Raw genomic sequence first — 20,374 nt, forward strand, 5'->3', positions numbered from 1 at the left:
TCTACATTAAACTGTAGGGGGTGGGGACCTTGGACATTACAGTCAGGTCCATAAATATTTGGTCATCGACACAATTCTAACATTTTTGGCTCTATACACCACCACAATGGATTTGAAATGAAACAAACAAGATGTGCTTTAACTGCAGACTGTCAGCTTTAATTTGAGGGTATTTACATCCAAATCAGGTGAACGGTGTAGGAATTACAACAGTTTGCATATGTGCCTCCCACTTGTTAAGGGACCAAAAGTAATGGGACAGAATAATAATCATAAATCAAACTTTCTCTTTTTAATACTTGGTTGCAAATCCTTTGCAGTCAATTACAGTCTGAAGTGTGGAAAGCATAGACATCACCAGACGCTGGGCTTCATCCCTGGTGATGCTCTGCCAGGCCTCTACTGCAACTGTCTTCAGTTCCTGCTTGTTCTTGGGGCATTTTCCCTTCAGTTTTGTCTTCAGCAAATGAAATGCTCAATCGGATTCAGGTCAGGTGATTGACTTGGCCATTGCATAACATTCCACTTCTTTCCCTTAAAAAACTCTTTGGTTGCTTTTGCAGTCTGCTTTGGGTCATTGTCCATCTGCACTGTGAAGCGTCCAATGAGTTGTGAAGCATTTGGCTGAATATGAGCAGATAATATTCCCGAAACACTTCAGAATTCATCCGGCTGCTTTTGTCAGCAGTCACATCATCAATAAATACAAGAGAAGCAGTTCCATTGGCAGCCATACATGCCCACGCCATGACACTACCACCACCATGCTTCACTGATGAGGTGGTATGCTTAGGATCATGAGCAGTTCCTTCTCCATACTCTTCTCTTCCCATCACTCTGGTACAAGTTGATGTCGGTCTCATCTGTCCATAGGATGTTGTTCCAGAACTGTGAAGGCTTTTTTAGATGTCGTTTGGCAAACTATAATCTGGCCTTCCTGTTTTTGAGGCTCACCAATGGTTTCCATCTTGTGGTGAACCCTCTGTATTCACTCTGGTGAAGTCTTCTCTTGATTGGTGACTTTGACACACATACACCTACCTCCTGGAGAGTGTTCTTGATCTGGCCAACTGTTGTGAAGGGGGTTTTCTTTACCAGGGAAAGAATTCTTCGGTCATCCACCACAGTTGTGTTCCGTGGTCTTCCGGGTCTTTTGGTGTTGCTGAGCTCACCGGTGCGTTCCTTCTTCTTAAGAATGTTCCAAACAGTTGTTTTGGCCACGCCTAATGTTTTTGCTATCTCTCTGATGGGTTTGTTTTGTTTTTTCAGCCTAATGATGGCTTCACTGATAGTGACAGCTCTTTGGATCTCATCTTGAGAGTTGACAGCAACAGATTCCAAATGAAAATAGCACACTTGAAATGAACTCTGGACCTTTTATCTGCTCATTGTAATTGGGATAATGAGGAATAACACACACCTGGCCATGGAACAGCTGAGAAGCCAATTGTTCCATTACTTTAGGTCTCTTAACAAGTGGGAGGCACATATGTAAACTGTTGTAATTCCTACACCGTTCACCTGATTTGGATGTAAATACCCTCAAATTAAAGCTGACAGTCTGCAGTTAAAGCACATCTTGTTCGTTTCATTTCAAATCCATTGTGGTGGTGTATAGAGCCAAAAATGTTAGAATTGTGTCCATGTCCCAATATTTATGGACCTGACTGTATGTGAGGGGGGGTTTACTAAAACTGGAAAGTGCAACTCATAGAAACCAATCAGCTTCCAGGTTTTATTGTCAAAGCCTAATTGAACAAGCTGAGGTTAGAAGCTGATTGGCTCCCATGCACAGCTGCACCAGATTCTGAGTGCTCCAATTTTAGGCTAGGTTCACATCTCCACGTTCCTGCGGGCCGAAGAGCCCATTCAATTGACACACGGGGAAGAAGTCACTTCTTCGGAAAACGCAGCCCGCACGGGAACCTCGGTTCCCAGTACGGTTGTGATTTCCAGTGTGGGCAGCGTGCCATTAGAATTAATGGCACCCACCTGCGGATCTGCATTCCTCTGTATGGGTGGTGCGGCTGCACGGATTTGTGTGCGGATCTGCAGTGGCACCACCCGCACAGATGTGAACCAGGGGTTAGTAAGTCTCCCCTATCTTTCACCAACATATAATGCCACATTAACATATTGGCTATCTGGCAGCAACTTAGCCATGTAACAAGAATGTATATCACCTCTCCAAGACTTCCCGATACCATAATAATTGGATTATGGAATTAGAAAGGGGGGGTTCACAAACTTTCACACCTTCTGTTATGTTCTTGGACAGTTGACCATGTGAAAAGAAATGCTGGAGTACATTCCCAATTTTAGAACTAAAGATAACTTGGATAAGCAGCAACATGTCTTCAACGTTACAGAACAAGTTCAGTTGAATGTACCCAACTACCACTAGATTCCCACCATGTCTTGTCCTGGAGACCACGACAACCAAGATAGGGACACATGTTCATGAGAGGTCACAATGGAATGCTGATCAAGATTCTAACCTTCCCCACTCTATGGAAGGCATATGTGATTAAAAAAAAAGGTTTTGGCTGGAGCTTCACTCTAGAAAGTGAGATGTCTCTATTTTGGCTTGATCTTCTGCAACAAAGATAATCTGGAATTACCGGTACCTATGGAGAGCGTTGGATTGGGTAAGGGTCTTTGGTGTTCCCTCAGACAGCCCCTTGAGACAGATCTCAGTGTACCTAAGCCCAAAACCAAAAATGTAATATGCTGCAGCATGCTAGTCCTTGGTGTGGTGGCTACAGTCATTTTCTTTTTTAAGTTTTTCTTGATTTTCACCCGGTAATCCTCCAAATAACAAACTTCCTGTCCCGAGGTGGCTACGTCACTCCTTCACTGAATCTATGGAGGGAGCCGTGGTTGTCACCCTAAGATTTTCTCTTGATATTGACCACAAGCATATCCGTATCATTTTATCTTCATTAGATGGGGGACAGGACAATTGATGGTTTACAGCACGGGTGTCAAACTGGCAGAAGGGGTGTATCTAGGTTTTGTGATGCCCTAGGCAACACAAAAATCATTTGCGCCCACCAGGGGCAAACTGACAACTCATGGGGCCCCCGGGCAATAGGGGATTATGGGGCCCCCATGTCCTCGCCCACACACAAAAAAGCCTATGAAAAAGCCAATGAAAGGTACCAAGGGCATCTCATGGGGCCCCTACTGACCCTGGGCCCTCGGGCAGTGCCCAAGTGGCTAAATGGTCAGTCTGCCCCTGGCGCCCACAGACACCAACCAGCACCCCCCTCCACCCTGTCCCACGGAGAGAGCCTGACATTGACCAACAACACCCCTGCCCCCCAACTGGGAGAGCCTTCCACTACCCCCTGCTCTGGCAATAGAGAGACACTCATCTTCACAGCTCCAGACATCCCAGGGAACGGGAGCCAGGCTCTACATACATCATCAAACAGCCCGCAACCTCTCTCGGATCCCACCTGCTTCCCATGGCGCACGTGTCCCTTCTTTCATCCTTTCTTCTGGGGGGAGGTGCTGCCCCCTGAAAAATGCCGCCCTAGGCAAGTGCCTTGTTTGCCTTGTGGTAAATACGCCCCTGACTGGCGGTCCTCCAGCTGTTACAAGTCCCATGAGGCATTGCAAGATTGACAGTTACAAAAATGACTCCCAAAGGCAGAGGCATGATGGGACTTGCAGTTTCACAACAGCTGGAGGGCTGCCAGTTTGACACCCCTGCTTTACAGGAAGAGATAGGAAGGAAGATGTTGTCCAGTTCACAGAAAGGGAGAAGGTCAAGATCTACTGGTATTTTCTGTACTTGCTGAAAAAAATTAGCTTGAAAATAAAAAAGAAAACAAATGCATTTTTGTTGTTGGGTTGTTCTTTAGGTCAGTGTCACTCAACCTTACAGGGAGCCCTTGAAGATTAATTTCAGTTTTTATAGGTACAGTTGATCCAGGGAATATCCGATTGCCTCTCGGGGGATCTGGAAGGAATTTTTTTCCCTGCAGGAGCAAATTGGATCGTGCTTTGCTGGGTTTTTTTTTTTTTTGCCTTCCTCTGGATACACTGTGGGTGTAGGATAACTTTTTTTTTTTTTTTCTATAGTTGAACTGGATGGACTTTTGTCTTTTTTCAGCCAGACTAACTATGTCTCGAGGAACCTTGGTGTAAGGCTTGGTTCACATTACTGTGCGTCAGAACGCACACAAAATTGCACGTTCCCGACACAAAGACACATGTGCTGCTCTTTGGCAGATGTGCTGGGGTGCCAATAATTCTTAATGGTACCCCCACGCATTGGAAAATGCAGAACATTTTCAGTGCGGCACAGTTTTACAATAGGGCATCCCATTTAAACGAATAGGCTGCCCTATACCAGTGGTGTCCCGCGGGGGGTGCGGTCCGCACGGGGTGACACCGACCACATGGGGTGACACCTGACCCACTCCAAGAAAAGGTAAGTTATAAAGAAAGTCGACGATCCTCGCAGGATGAAGGACCGAGTGTTACCGCACCGGGTGACACCAACCCTAGGGGCGCCTCTGCCCTATACGCAGCATGCAACCGCACAGAAGTGAACAAAGAGCTCGCTCACACGTGAGGCTGGGCAGCGGTAAAACCACAGTGTTTTTACTACCCCCCCCCCCCCCCTCTGCTCCCCCTTTAGCTACAGAGGCAGCAGCCAGGGTTGTGTATAGGCTGTTGCTGGAAGTACGCCCCTCGGTGAATGGGGCTGCGTTGCACCTGCCTTGCAAATGTGTACATTGCACTTGGTTGTGGCATTGTGAGGGGTTAAAACAGGCATTGACATATCGCCTCTTCACCACCTTTCAAATTCCTCTGAAAAGCGATCCAGGCACGTATCGCTTTTCAGAGGAGCAACAGTCCTCGCCACCATTGTGAATGAGCCCAAAAAAGTCGTTTTAGTTGTACAGGGGTCAAGATTAAATGTACATATATACACGCATATAAACATACGAACACTCATATATACACACACATATGTATACTGCTGAGCGTGGACTGACACAGCTGACTGACTGACAGTTGGAAGGGGGACAAAAGTATAAATCTGGCCTTGTTGACCGACAATTTTGAGAAAAAAAATAAATTTTAGACTTTTTGCTATTAAACACATCCAGTGCAAAAAATTAAAAATCTAATTTCGTCAAATTTAGGCCAAAATGTATTCTGCTCCGTGTCTTTGCTAAAAATAAAATCCCAATACGTGTAAATTAATTGTTTTTTGTGAAAGTTTTAGCGTTTACAAATGGCGGTATAGATACTGGAATTATTTTTTTCTTTTTATACTAGTAATGGCGACGATCAGCAACTTATAGCGGGACTGCGGCGGGCATTCTGACACTGGGGGGAGGACTAACTAACTGCTACTGACATCCCCAATGACACTAATACAGTGATCAGTGCTAATACAAAGCAATGACACTGTACTAATGGCACTGGGCAGGAAGGGGTTAACATCTGGGGCGATCAAAGGGTTAACTGTGTGCTGTGTGTGTGTTTTACTAGGGAAACACAGCAGAGAAATACACAGCAGCATGTCCTTTCTGGCAGGAGAGAGACCTGTGCTGGTATCTCCCCTGTCACTGTTCCTCAGTGATTGCTGGGTGCGGGCGGGGAACCTCCGGTCGGGACCCAGTGATTGATATCTGTAGGGCGGCGCGCACATATATACTGTATATATGTGATTTTGCGCAGTCCTGCCACCCTGTGGCAGTAGTTCTGCTATAGGGCGGCGGGGAAGCAGTTAAAATTAGCAATGATCCAGAAGCACCAGAACCGGACTGAGAACTCTGGAGGGAAAAACTACTTTATTCTGGTCCTCATCATTTCATCCATAAAGTATTTTTTTATGTCTTTACAGCACCTCTGGCTTGCAAGGATGTGTTTTGTCATCCTTGTAGCAGTTGGAAAAGAATATTTTTTTCTCACTTCTCTATTTGCAAATTGCAGCTTTGCTCTCAGCAGAAATCGCATTGTTGAAATGTTCCCAAACTCTAGATGTTGGTCTCACCATTTTACTGAGAGGAGGGAAAAAAAAACATATACTGACTAGACTATTTTATTTATTTATTTCAGGTACTTATATAGCGCCATCAATTTATGCAGCACTTTACATATATATTGTACATTCACATCAGTCCCTAACCCTCAAGGGGTGTACAATCTAAAGTCCCTAGCCTATATCCATACATACACAGACTAGGGCCAATTTAGACAGGAGCCAATTAACTTCCCAACGTATCTTTGGTGTGGGCAGAAACTGGAGTATCTGGAGGAAACCCACGCAGGCACAGGGAGAACATGCAAACTCCAGGCAGGTGGTGCCGTGACTGAGATTTGAACCAGCGACGCTAGTACTGCCAGGCGGAAGTGCTAACCATTTTAGCCACTGTGCTGCCCACTATAGGTAAATATTATGCTGTGATGGTGGAGAACATTAATAGGAATCAATTAAAGGTTATAAAGAAACTCATTTCTCAGACAACATTACCCTCCTAGCTGTCATTGAAGGCTTGAGAGGACAGAAACTATCATCTACTGTATCCCAACAATCATCCAACTGAAGGAGGTAAAAGATGGAGCTCACAAGCAAACTAAACTGGAGCATTTCCCCTGCAGTGCCCCTAGTGACAGAAATGCATATTTCTCTTGTTTGGCAACTGCTTTGAAATGTAAAGTGTTACTTGAATTGTATTCCAGGATTTGCTTGTCTTCAGCTGAGAGCACTTGCAATAATTGAAGGCTTTAGATACAGAAATATTTCATTAAGGTCTGAGTGTTAATTAGTTTGAACACCATGTCATAGATATATTAGTTATCATTGTAAAAGAACATATAGTTACATAGTTAGTCTGGCTGAAAAAAGACAAAAGTTCATCCAGTTCAACGATAGAAAAAAAAAAAAGTTATAATCCTACACCCACAGTTGATCCAGAGGAAGGCAAAAAAAAACAGCAAAGCACGATCTAATTTGCTCCTGCAGGGAAAAAAAATCCTTCCTGATCCCCCGAGAGGCAACCGGATATTCTCTGGATCAACTTTACCTATAAATGTTATATCCAGTTATATTCTGTGTATCCAAGAAAGAATCCAGGACTTTCCTACAGCAATCCACTGAGCTGGCCACAACCAACTCTTGAGGGAGTCTATTCCACATTCTCACAGCTCTCACTGTGAAGAAACCTTTCCGTGTTTGGAGAATAAATCTCTTTTCCTCCAGATGTAAAGAGAGCCCCCTTGTCCTCTGTGATGACCTCAGGGGGAATAACTCTACACCGAGTTCACTATATGAACCACTCATGGAGTGTCAGGGATCTCCTCGATCCCCGCGCGATGGTCCCGGCGCAGGCGCAGTGCGCCGCCCTGTGCAGGGACTCGGGCACTAGGTCCGGGCCCCCACGGCGTTCGAGTTCGCGCATGCGCAGTAGAAGCCGCGGCCGCCCGCTGGGCACCAATGGCAGCGCAGGGCGGGATATTTAAATGGCCCTGAGCTGTCATTCAGTGCCTTCTGGTCTTACCTGTATCCTGTATCCTGTGAACCTGTGAATTGTAAGTTGCTGACCCGGATTGTGCTCTGACCTTGCTGTATTCTCCTGCCCTGACCCTTGCTTTGCCTGACCTCTCTCTTGAATGCCCCCTATTGGATCTGACCTGCTGTTGCTGACCTGGCGTGTGACCCGACTATTCTCTGCCCGCTGCCTTGTACCATACCGTCCTCCCTGTTACCGACCCGGCTTGTCTGACCTCGCACCTGCTCAGCCATCCATCCGTCCATCCCTCCCAGTGGGGTCTTCTGACCTCCTCATATCAGGCTCTTCCCCGCGGGAGCCCTCGGCGTATACCACTACCACTGACGGGACCCTCCCCGCTGGAGGAAGTTTGCAGGCACCTGGCTACCCTGACACAAGCTGTAAACGTATTACAGGACAGGTGTTTACAGATTGAAAATCGGTTCCAGGCCTGCACTATATCTGTCCCTGCACCACAGGCCCCGGTCCCTGCACCTCCGCCCGTAGCGGCCCCTGAGCCCGCTTCAGGGGCCCCCGCACCACTTCCTATGGCCGAACCCCGAGTACCCCTACCGGAGCGTTTTCACGGGAACCGCACACGCTTCAGGTCATTCCGTGAGTCCTGCCTTCTCTATTTCGAGTTACAACCTCGTACCTTTTTGACGGAATCAGTAAAGGTGGGGTTTGTCATCTCCCTCCTGCAGGGTGAACCCCAAGACTGGGCCCACCGACTGAGAGGGAACAACGACCCCCACCTAGGCTCAGTTAACGTTTCTTTTGACGCAATGGCCATCTTATATGATGACCCACAGCGGGCAGCTTCGGCCGAAGCAACCTTGTACACGCTCCGGCAGGGCCGACGGGCGGCGGAGGAATACGCCTCTGATTTTAGGCGTTGGATGGGGGACACACGCTGGAACGAGTTTGCCCTTGTGCACCAGTTCCGTATGGGCCTGTCAGAGGCCCTGAAAGACGAGCTCGCCCAGATAGAAATGCCTGAGGCGCTAGAAGACTTAATTGCACTAACCATCAAGATTGACCGTAGACTGCGGGAACGCAGGTTTGAGAGGTCCGGTCAGGGTCGTGGAAGTACCTGGGGGTCTTTCCAGGGTCCCAGCCAATCCACTAGGCCACATTTCCAGAACCCACCGCCGGAGGATACTCCTGAACCCATGCAGCTAGGCCTGGCGCGACCTAAGCTATCTCCAGAGGAATGCCAGCGCAGACGCTCCCAGAACCTATGCCTCTACTGTGGTGAAGCTGGTCATATGGTACGATCCTGCCCGCAGAAACTGAGTAAGTGCACCTCTTCTTCCTTATCTGTTGGCGATGTTAATTCTTCCCAATACTTAGTTGTGCCCCTCTCCTTTCAGCTTCCAGAAAGGACCGTGGAAGTGACAGCCATAATTGACTCGGGGGCATGCAGCTGTTTTGTAGATATTAATTTTCCTCACCAGCAGGGTATTCCCCTCCAACCAAAAGAAAAGGGGTTCAACATATTTCTGTCCGATGGGTCCCGGATAAGATCAGGGGTGGTTAACCAGGAGACCCCTTCCATTGCCACCACTAGAGATGAGCGAATCGAACCAGGCGAACCGGAATTCGATACGAATTTCAGGAAAAATTTGATTCGCGTCGAATCCGAAATTTTGCCTACTTCGGGTGCGCGAATCGAAATTTTCCCGATCAGCCGGCAAAAGTGTCCCTGCAGAGAGCTCCACTATTTCTGACATTTCTCTGACAGTTCCTTCACATGTACAGCGGTTGAAACATTGTATCTATTAGTTTCCATTTAGGATACAGATGTTTCAACCGCTGTACATGTGAAGGAGCTGTCAGAGAACTGTCAGAAATAGAGGAACTCTGCACATACACTTTTTGCCGGTTTGGAATTCTTATTTTCATCCTACTTCTTCTTCTTCTTCTTCATCCTCATCCTCATCCTCAGAAGAAGAAGAAGAGGATGAGGATGAGGAAGAAGAAGAAGAAGAAGAAGTAGGATGAAAATAAGAATAATTCCAAGCCGGCAAAAAGTGTATCTGCAGAGCTCCTCTAAGTGTATCTGCAGAATAGAGGAGCTCTGCAGATACACTTTTTGCCGGCTTGGAATTAATCTTATTTTCATCCTACTTCTTCTTCTTCTTCTTCTTCCTCTTCATCCTCATCCTCATCCTCTTCTTCTTCTTCTGAGGATGAGGATGAAGAAGAAGAAGAAGAAGAAGAAGAAGTAGGATGAAAATAAGAATAATTCCAAGCCGGCAAAAAGTGTATCTGCAGAGCTCCTCTAAGTGTATCTGCAGAATGTCATTTATGGAAACAAATAGATACAATGTTTCAACCGCTGTATGGAGTGAATGCCACAGAACTGTCAGAAATAGACAGAAACTGTCACAGAACTGTCCTTCTTCTCATCCTTCTCCTTCTTCTCATCCTTCTCCTTCTTCTCATCCTTCTTCTCATCCTTCTCATCCTTCTCCTTCTTCTCATCCTTCTCCTTCTCCTTCTTCTCTTCCTTCTCCTTCTTCTCATCCTTCTTCTCATCCTTCTTCTCATCCTTCTCCTTCTTCTCATCCTTCTCCTTCTTCTCATCCTTCTCCTTCTCCTTCTTCTCATCCTTCTCCTTCTTCTCATCCTTCTCCTTCTCCTTCTTCTCATCCTTCTCCTTCTCCATCTTCTCATCCTTCTCCTTCTCCATCTTCTCATCCTTCTCCTTCTTCTCATCCTTCTCCTTCTGCTTCTCCTTCTCCTTCTCCTTCTTCTCATCCTTCTCCTTCTTCTCATCCTTCTCCTTCTTCTCATCCTTCTCCTTCTTCTCATCCTTCTCCTTCTCCTTCTTCTCATCCTTCTTCTCATCCTTCTTCTTCTCATCCTTCTTCTCATCCTTCTCCTTCTTCTCATCCTTCTCCTTCTCATCCTTCTTCTCATCCTTCTCCTTCTTCTCATCCTTCTTCTCATCCTTCTTCTCATCCTTCTTCTCATCCTTCTTCTCATCCTTCTCCTTCTTCTCATCCTTCTCCTTCTTGTCATCCTTCTCCTTCTCCTTCTTCTCATCCTTCTCCTTCTTCTCATCCTTCTTCTCATCCTTCTCCTTCTTCTCATCCTTCTTCTCATCCTTCTTCTCATCCTTCTCCTTCTTCTCATCCTTCTTCTCATCCTTCTTCTCATCCTTCTTCTCATCCTTCTCCTTCTTCTCATCCTTCTTCTCATCCTTCTCCTTCTTCTCATCCTTCTTCTCATCCTTCTCCTTCTTCTCATCCTTCTCCTTCTTCTCATCCTTCTCCTTCTCCTTCTTCTCATCCTTCTCCTTCTTCCCATCCTTCTTCTCATCCTTCTCCTTCTTCTCATCCTTCTTCTCATCCTTCTCCTTCTTCTCATCCTTCTCCTTCTTCTCATCCTTCTCCTTCTCCTTCTCATCCTTCTCCTTCTTCTCATCCTTCTCCTTCTCCTTCTTCTCATCCTTCTCCTTCTTCTCATCCTTCTCCTTCTCCTTCTTCTCATCCTTCTCCTTCTCCTTCTTCTCATCCTTCTCCTTCTCCATCTTCTCATCCTTCTCCTTCTCCTTCTCCTTCTTCTCATCCTTCTCCTTCTCCTTCTTCTCATCCTTCTCCTTCTCCTTCTTCTCATCCTTCTCCTTCTCCTTCTTCTCATCCTTCTCCTTCTCCTTCTTCTCATCCTTCTCCTTCTTCTCATCCTTCTCCTTCTCCTTCTTCTCATCCTTCTCCTTCTCCTTCTCCTTCCTCATCTCCAAGGGCATTTAAATTAAAGGTACAGTGTTCTGCACTAATTTAAAGGCTCTCTGAAGCCTAGAAACCCTTTTTATAAGTCATCTTCGTAGCGAATAAATTCGCATCGAATCGAATTTCTTCCTGGAATTCGCCGAATCAGCCGAATCGAATTTTTGAATACTTCGCTCATCTCTAGCCACCACCATTGCCAGCCAACACCAGGAACTCCTCCACCTGGATGCTATCGCATCACCCCTTTTCCCAGTCATTCTGGGGCTCCCGTGGTTACGGGTTCATAACCCCCAGATTGACTGTGAGACCAGGGTAGTCTCGTTCCCTTCCCCATACTGTTGGGAACACTGCTGCACTTCGGGCCCGGGGGTTCCCCAGGTCCTCGTGTGCTCGGAAGGGGATGCCGACTTAAGGCAGGTCATTCCTGCAGCCTATCATGAATTCCTTGATGTATTCAGTAAACGGAGAGCAGATACTCTACCCCCCCACCGCCCGTATGACTGTCCTATCGACCTGTTACCTGGCTCAGAGATCCCTTTTGGGCGGATCTTTCCCCTTTCGGAGCTCAAATTGGGGGCCCTGAGGGAATACATTGAGGACAGCCTCCAGAAGGGATTCATCCGCCCCTCTACCTCTCCGGCAGGGGAAGGGATTTTCTTTGTAGAAAAAAAGGACAAGACCTTGAGACCGTGTATTGATTACCGGGAGTTGAATAGAGTTACAATCAAAAATCGTTACCCCCTGCCATTGGTACCAGAGTTATTTCAGAGTTTAAAGGCTGCAGTGGTGTTCACAAAACTGGATTTAAGGGGAGCATACAACCTGGTTCGCATAAGGGAGGGGGACGAGTGGAAAACGGCATTCCGCACCCGCTTTGGCCACTTCGAATATCTGGTCATGCCGTTCGGTCTGTGCAATGCACCAGCCACTTTCCAAAACTTTGTGAACAACATTTTTAGGGACTTCCTGGATGTCTTTGTTATCGTCTACTTAGACGATATTTTGATTTTTTTCACCTTCTCTGGGGGAGCACAGAGTTCATGTAGCAAAGGTATTAGGGCGGTTGCGGCAGCACGGCTTATACACCAAGGCTGACAAATGTTGCTTTGAACAGTCCAGCATTACTTTTCTGGGTCTGATTATCTCCACCGCGGGGGTCGCGATGGACCCTCAGAAAGTCTCTGCAATACTGGATTGGCCTGAACCCACAGACAAGAAAGGCGTCCAACGGTTTGTCGGGTTCGCAAACTTTTACCGCAAGTTCATCAAGAACTTCTCGGGTCTGGTCTCCCCCATCACTCAGCTAACCAAGCTTGGAACTCGGTTCAGGTGGACGCCAGAGGCGCAGGAAGCTTTTGAAGCTTTAAAGAAGCTATTCACCTCGGCACCCATCCTGGGTCACCCAGATGCCGCCTTACCCTACATCTTGGAGGTAGATGCATCAGAGAATGCGGTAGGTTCCATCCTATCCCAGCGAAAGGGCACCAGGGAATTGCTCCATCCTGTGGCATTCTTCTCACGGAAACTCACCCCGGCGGAAAGGAACTACGATATCGGCGATTGTGAACTTCTGGCTATTAAGACAGCGTTAGAGGAATGGAGGTACCTGCTGGAAGGTGCCTTACACCCCATTTTGATATTTACAGATCACAAGAATCTGGAGTACCTGAGGACCGCCAAACGCTTACGCCCACGACAGGTGAGATGGGCATTGTTCTTCTCAAGATTTAATTTCCACATTACATACAGTCCGGGATCAAAGAATACGAAGCCAGATGCGTTGTCACGCATGTACGAGGACGCCAAGGAGGTCCCAGCGCCCGACACTATCCTGTCTTCGGGAAACTTCTTGGCGCTCCAGACGGACCTTCGTTCCAAGATAATGGAGGCATCCACGGCCATACCCATCCCAGCCGGGGTGCCCCTCCAGAACAAGGGGGGACTCCTATGGAAGGAAGATCGGATTATGGTGCCAGAGGAAATCCGAACCCTGGTCTTGGGACATTGCCATGACCACCCGATGGCAGGGCACTTTGGCTCGGCCAAGACCCTAGAGCTCCTCCGACACTCCTTCTGGTGGCCTGACATGGCTAAAGATTGCAAACACTACATTAACTCCTGCATCACCTGCCAGAGGAACAAACCATCAAGGAGCAAGGCTTGGGGTCTTCTGCGGCCTTTACCGATTCCCGAACGGCCTTGGCAGAAGATTTCGATGGATTTTATAGTCGAGCTCCCACCATCACTAGACCACACAGCAATCCTTGTGGTCGTGGACCGTTTATCTAAAATGGCCCACTTCATACCATTAAGGAAGACTCCGTCGGCAGCCGAAACTGCGCGAGTATTCATTCAAGAGATTGTAAGACTGCACGGGGTCCCTGAAGACATTGTCTCAGACCGAGGGGTTCAGTTTACCTCAAGATTTTGGAGGGCTCTGTGTAAAGCTCTGGGCATCCAACTGTCCCTCTCTTCTGCATTCCACCCTCAGTCCAACGGACAGACCGAAAGAACCAACCAGACTCTGGAGCAATACCTGCGCTGCTATACATCTTTTGCTCAGGATGACTGGATACCACTTCTACCCTTGGCGGAATTTGCGTACAACAACTTGTGCCATTCGGCAATGGGGCAGTCCCCGTTCCTTTCCAATTATGGGTTTCACCCTACCTTCCTCCCGGACTTGGTCCCTGAATGCCCAATTCCAGCAACACAGGATACATTGACGTTCTTCTCTTCGAACAACAAGAAGCTACAGGAAGCCATCATTCGGGCCCAAGAAGACTACAAGAGGGCATTTAACAAGAAACAAAGGGGAGATCTGGTGTTGCGACCCGGAGAGAAGGTTTGGTTGTCTACATCCAACTTAAAGATGCTTTGCCCCTCAAAGAAATTGGGACCTAAATTTATAGGACCCTTTTGCGTTTAGCGGATGGTCAACGAGGTGGCTTACGAACTTGTCCTCCCTGACACACTCAAAATCCACCCAGTCTTCCATGTGTCCCTGCTGAAGCCAGTGGTCCCAGATGCCTTCCCTGAACGAGAATCTAGACCTCCGGAGGCCATAACGGTCGAAGGAGAAGAAGAATTTGAGGTGGAAACAATCCTGAAGTGCCGAATGAGGGGTGGCCAGACCCAATTCCTAATCAAATGGAAGGGCTATGGCCCTGAGGACAATTCTTGGGAACCAGCCCATAATGTCCATGCACCCAGACTTGTCCGGAGGTTTTTTCGCGATCACCCGTGGTGGAGAGATCGGGTGGGCATCCGGAGGTTGCCCGTAGGGGGGGGGGCAATGTCAGGGATCTCCTCGATCCCCGCCGCGATGGTCCCGGTGCAGGCACAGTGCGCCGCCCTGTGCAGGGACTCGGGCACTAGGTCCGGGCCGGCCGCGGCGTTCGAGTTCGCACATGCGCAGTAGAAGCCGTGGCCGCCCGCTGGGCACCAATGGCGCGCAGGGCGGGATATTTAAATGGCCCTGAGCTGTCATTCAGTGCCTTCTGGTCTTACCTGTATCCTGTATCCTGTGAACCTGTGAATTGTAAGTTGCTGACCCGGATTGTGCTCTGACCTTGCTGTATTCTCCTGCCCTGACCCTTGCTTTGCCTGACCTCTCTCTTGAATGCCCCCTATTGGATCTGACCTGCTGTTGCTGACCTGGCGTGTGACCCGACTATTCTCTGCCCGCTGCCTTGTACCATACCGTCCTCCCTGTTACCGACCCGGCTTGTCTAGCCTCGCACCTGCTCAGCCATCCATCCATCCGTCCATCCCTCCCAGTGGGGTCTTCTGACCTCCTCATATCAGGCTCTTCCCCGAGGGAGCCCTCGGCGTATACCACTACCACTACCACTGACGGGTTTTCCCAGTAGCCACGACCTGGTCTCGGAGAGCTCCAAGTCCATCCCCACCATCAGGGGCCCTGGTGAACAAGCACCCTGGGACTTAGACTCCGTGCTCTGGGAACGCCTATTTAGTGGAGTGCTGGTGGTACCGCCGGGTGGTCCCTTACATGGAGATATACATGGAGATCATATCCCCCCTTATGTATTTATACATGGAGATCATATCCCCCCTTATGTATTATACATGGAGATCATATCCCCCCTTATGTATTATACATGGAGATCATATCCCCCCTTATGTATTATACATGGAGATCATATCCCCCCTTATGTATTATACATGGTGATCATATCCCCCCTTATGTATTATACATGGAGATCATATCCCCCCTTATGTATTATACATGGAGATCATATCCCCCTTATGTATTATACATGGAGATCATATCCCCCCTTATGTATTATACATGGTGATCATATCCCCCCTTATGTATTATACATGGAGATCATATCCCCCCTTATGTATTATACATGGAGATCATATCCCCCCTTATGTATTATACATGGAGATCATATCCCCCCTTATGTATTATACATGGTGATCATATCCCCCCTTATGTATTATACATGGAGATCATATCCCCCCCTTATGTATTATACATGGTGATCATATCCCCCCTTATGTATTATACATGGTGATCATATCCCCCCTTATGTATTATACATGAAGATCATATCCCCCCCTTATGTATTATACATGGAGATCATATCCCCCTTATGTATTATACATGGTGATCATATCCCCCTTATGTATTATACATGGAGATCATATCCCCCCTTATGTATTATACATGGAGATCATATCCCCCTTATGTATTTATACATGGAGATCATATCCCCCTTATGTATTATGCATGGAGATCATACCCCCCCTTATGTATTATACATGGAGATCATATCCCCCCTTATGTATTATACATGGAGATCATACCCCCCCTTATGTATTATACATGGAGATCACATCCCCCCTTATGTATTATACATGGAGATCATATCCCCCTTATGTATTGTACATGGTGATCACATCCCCCCTTATGTATTATACATGGAGATCATATCCCCCCTTATGTATTATACATGGAGATCATATCCCCCCTTATGTATTATACATGGAGATCATATCCCCCCCTTATGTATTATACATGGAGATCATATCCCCCCTTATGTATTATACATGGTGATCATATCCCTCCTATGTATTATACATGGAGATCATATCCCCCCTTATGTATTATACATGGAGATCATATCCCCCCCTTATGTATTATACATGGAGATCATATCCCCCTTATGTATTATGCATGGAGATCATACCCCCCTTATGTATTATACATGGAGATCATATCCCCCCTTATGTATTATACATGGAGATCATACCCCCCCTTATGTATTATACATGGAGATCATATCCCCCCTTATGTATTATACATGGAGATCATATCCCCCCTTATGTATTATACATGGAGATCATATACCCCCCCCCCCCCCTTATGTATTATACATGGAGATCATATCCCCCCTTATGTATTATACATGGAGATCATATCCCCCCCCTTATGTATTATACATGGAGATCATATCCCCCCTTATGTATTATACATGGAGATCATATCCCCCCCTTATGTATTATACATGGAGATCGTATCCCCCCCTTATGTATTATACATGGAGATCATATCCCCCCTTATGTATGAGATGATATCTCTCTCTCTGGAGTCTATACCTCTCCTAATACAAGAGAGGATTTTGCTCGCTTTAGAACCCGCAGCTTGGCATTGCTGCCATTATTAAGCTTGAGATCTACCAGAACTCCCAGATCCTTCTCCACCATTGACCCTCCCCAGATCCTTCTCCACCATTGACCCCCCAGATTCTTCTCCACCATTGATTCCCCCAGATCCTTCTCCACCATTGATTCCCCCAGTTGTACCCCCCTAGTATGTATGATGCATATTCTTAGCCCCCAAGTGCATAACATTACATTTATCAACATTAAACCTCATTGGCCCCGTAGTCCCCCAATTACACAGAGCATTGAGGTCGGCTTGTAAGTTGGAGACATCCTGTAAGGACGTTATTCCCCGGCACAGCTTGGTGTCATCTGAAAAGACTGGAATGGGATTTATAATCTCAGACCCGATATTGTATATAAATATATTAAAAATAATGGTCCCAACACTGAACCTTGGGGTACCCCACTAATGACACTGAACCTTGGGGTTTCCCAACTAATAACACTGAATCTTGGGGTACACCACTAATGACACTGAACCTTGGGGTTTCCCAACTAATAACACTGAACCTTGGGGTACCCCACTAATAACACTGAACCTTGGGGTATCCCACTAATAACACTGAACCCTGGGGTACACCACTGATAACACTGAACCTTGGGGTACACCACTGATAACACTGAACCTTGGGGTACCCCACTAATAACACTGAACCCTGGGGTACACCACTGATAACACTGAACCCTGGGGTACACCACTGATAACACTGAACCCTGGGGTACACCACTGATACCCCCAGACCATTCAGAGTATGAATCATTAACCACTACTCTCTGAATACCATCTTTTAGCCAGTTTTCTATCCATTTACATACAGATTTTTCCAATCCTGTAGACTTTACCTTACACATTAGCCGTGTGTGTGGAACTGTGTCAAACGCTTTTGCAAAATCCAAGTATACCACGTCCACTGCCACCCCTCTGTCCAAGTATACCACATCCACCGCCACCCCTCTGTCCAAGTATACCACGTCCACCGCCACCCCTCTGTCCAAGTATACCACGTCCACCGCCACCCCTCTGTCCAAGTATATATCACGTCCACCGCCACCCCTCTGTCCAAGTATATATCACGTCCACCGCCACCCCTCTGTCCAAGTATACCACGTCCACTGCCACCTCTCTGTCCAAGTATATATCACGTCCACCGCCACCCCTCTGTCCAAGTATACCACATCTACAGCCACCCCTCTGTCCAAGTATACCACGTCCACCGCCACCCCTCTGTCCAAGTATACCACGTCCAATCTCAAGAAATACTATCACCCCTGATCAGTTAACCACTTCCCGTCCGACCCATGTACATAACTGGCCAGATGGGAGCAGTGCAGGAGCAGGTGGCCATTTATAAATGGCCTCCGCATTCACTGCCTATGCCCGCTGTGTCGCTGAACGGGACCTGTGTTCCAACCATGTGATCACATGAATAGTAGTAAACAAGATGTCAGTGACATCATTGCTTACTACATGTGAAATCTGTGAATGATCACAGAGATCACATGGTACAGGACTATTCACGACAGCCTTGTACCATGTGACAAGCTGCGACCAATCACAGCTCTCAGAGTATTTCTCAATGGCTGCAGGGATGCAGCAAGAGAGAAGGAGAAATAATTGCTTTTACAGGCTTTATGTATGCAAAAGCAATCAGTGTAAAAAAAGAAAAAAAATCTTAATCACCCCCCACAAGAAGTACAGTGTGACTATGGTAACACTTTACTGCTAGGGTGACAGTATGTAAAAAAAAATTATTAATTATATAAAAAATAAAATAAAAATGTAAAAAAAAGTTTGAAAAATTATAATTTTTGGTTATAAACTAATTTTTTTTTTTTTTACTAAAAAGATATCTGAATACATTTTGGCCAAGATTTATGAAGAAAGAGATTATTTATTTGCAAAATTTTATACGAAAAACACTTTTTCATTTATATAGCAAAAAAAATAAAAGTCCCAGTGGTGAATAAATACCACCAAAATAAAGTTTTATCTGTCTCAAAAAACAAAAAAGCTAAAAAGTTCACATAGGTACAGTGTTGCATGACCGCGCAATTGTCACTCAAAGTGCGCTGAAAGCTGAAAACTGGCCTGGACAGGAAAGGGGCGAAAGTGTCCGGACTGGAAGTGGTCAATCTCTATAAACCACAGAGCACCTCCTTTCTTTGTAATGGAGATGAAGAGAGGGGAAGGCGTACTGGGGAAGGGGGCTGCTTAGGGTGACAACGCTGCTCTACCATGGGTACAGGTCAGTGATTGAGTGTTGTCACCCTAGGACAGGTGGTAATAAGGGGGGGGGGGCTGCTTAGGGTGACAAAGCTGCTCTACCATGGGTACAGGTCAGTGATTGAGTGTTGTCACCCTAGGGCAGGTGGTAATAAGGGGGGGGGCTGCTTAGGGTGACAAAGCTGCTCTACCATGGGTACAGGTCAGTGATTGAGTGTTGTCACCCTAGGACAGGTGGTAATAAGGGCGGGGACTGCTTAGGGTGACAAAGCTGCTCTACCATGGGTACAGGTCAGTGATTGAGTGTTGTCACCCTAGGACAGGTTGGTAATAAGGGCGGGGACTGCTTAGGGTGACAAAGCTGCTCTACCATGGGTACAGGTCAGTGATTGAGTGTTGTCACCCTAGGGCAGGTGGTAATAAAGGGGGGGCTGCTTAGGGTGACAAATCTGCTCTACCATGGGTACAGACTGAGTATTGTCACCCTAGGGCAGGTGATAATAAGGGGGAGGGGGTTGAAAAAAATGAAAGTAGCCACCACATTTATGGACCAGTAAACTGCAATATAATACATTTTTGTTCTTGGACAGAATAAGATGGACCTCCCCCCAGGGGCAGACTGAGAACTCATGGGGCCCCCAGGCAATAGGGGATCATGGGGTCCATGTGTCTTTGCCCACACTCAAACCACACCCAAAAAAGCCTAGGAAAGGTACTAGGGGCATCTCATAGGGCCCCCTACTGCCCCTGGGCCCTCGAATGGTCAGTCTGCCCCTGACCCCCCCCCCTAAATATTTGAGTTCAGGTGTGCTTACCTGACGCGTCTGTGCAGTCCATGCAGACGACACTGAGAAAAAAGAGCGATACCAGGATGGTGGTCCCCATCTGGACCAAGAAGTGATGATGAGCACAAAGTCTTCAAAGATGTGATATGGAAGGGCTTCACTTTTAGGAAAGTCATCCCATCTGATGATGAGGGGTGGAGGAGGTGATCTCTGTGAACTGCGGTTGGTTTTTTCCATCTCTGACGGCGTCGGCTGTAATGCACTGAATGTGATTGCTTTAATTCCACATTAATGACACTGTTATCAGAGAATTATGCATAAAAAAGTGGATTTAATGGTCAACGCGGACCTCGTACGCAATATATTGTTTTCAGATTAAGTGCAGACTCGCTAATGGGCGAGGCAGGCCATAGG

At 47.0% G+C, this 20,374-nt stretch overlaps 1 pseudogene; it reads right to left on the bottom strand.

Annotated features, from left to right (window-relative positions):
• The window catches only part of LOC149438494 (proteinase-activated receptor 1 pseudogene), a 33,297-nt pseudogene extending 13,237 nt beyond the window's left edge, over positions 1-20,060 (bottom strand).
• Positions 20,061-20,374: the final 314 nt, after the last annotated feature.

This window comes from Staurois parvus, unplaced genomic scaffold, assembly GCF_062004578.1.
Source record: "Staurois parvus isolate SC_StPar_1 unplaced genomic scaffold, SC_StPar_1.0 ptg001190l, whole genome shotgun sequence".
Classification (NCBI taxonomy): Eukaryota; Metazoa; Chordata; class Amphibia; order Anura; family Ranidae; genus Staurois; species Staurois parvus.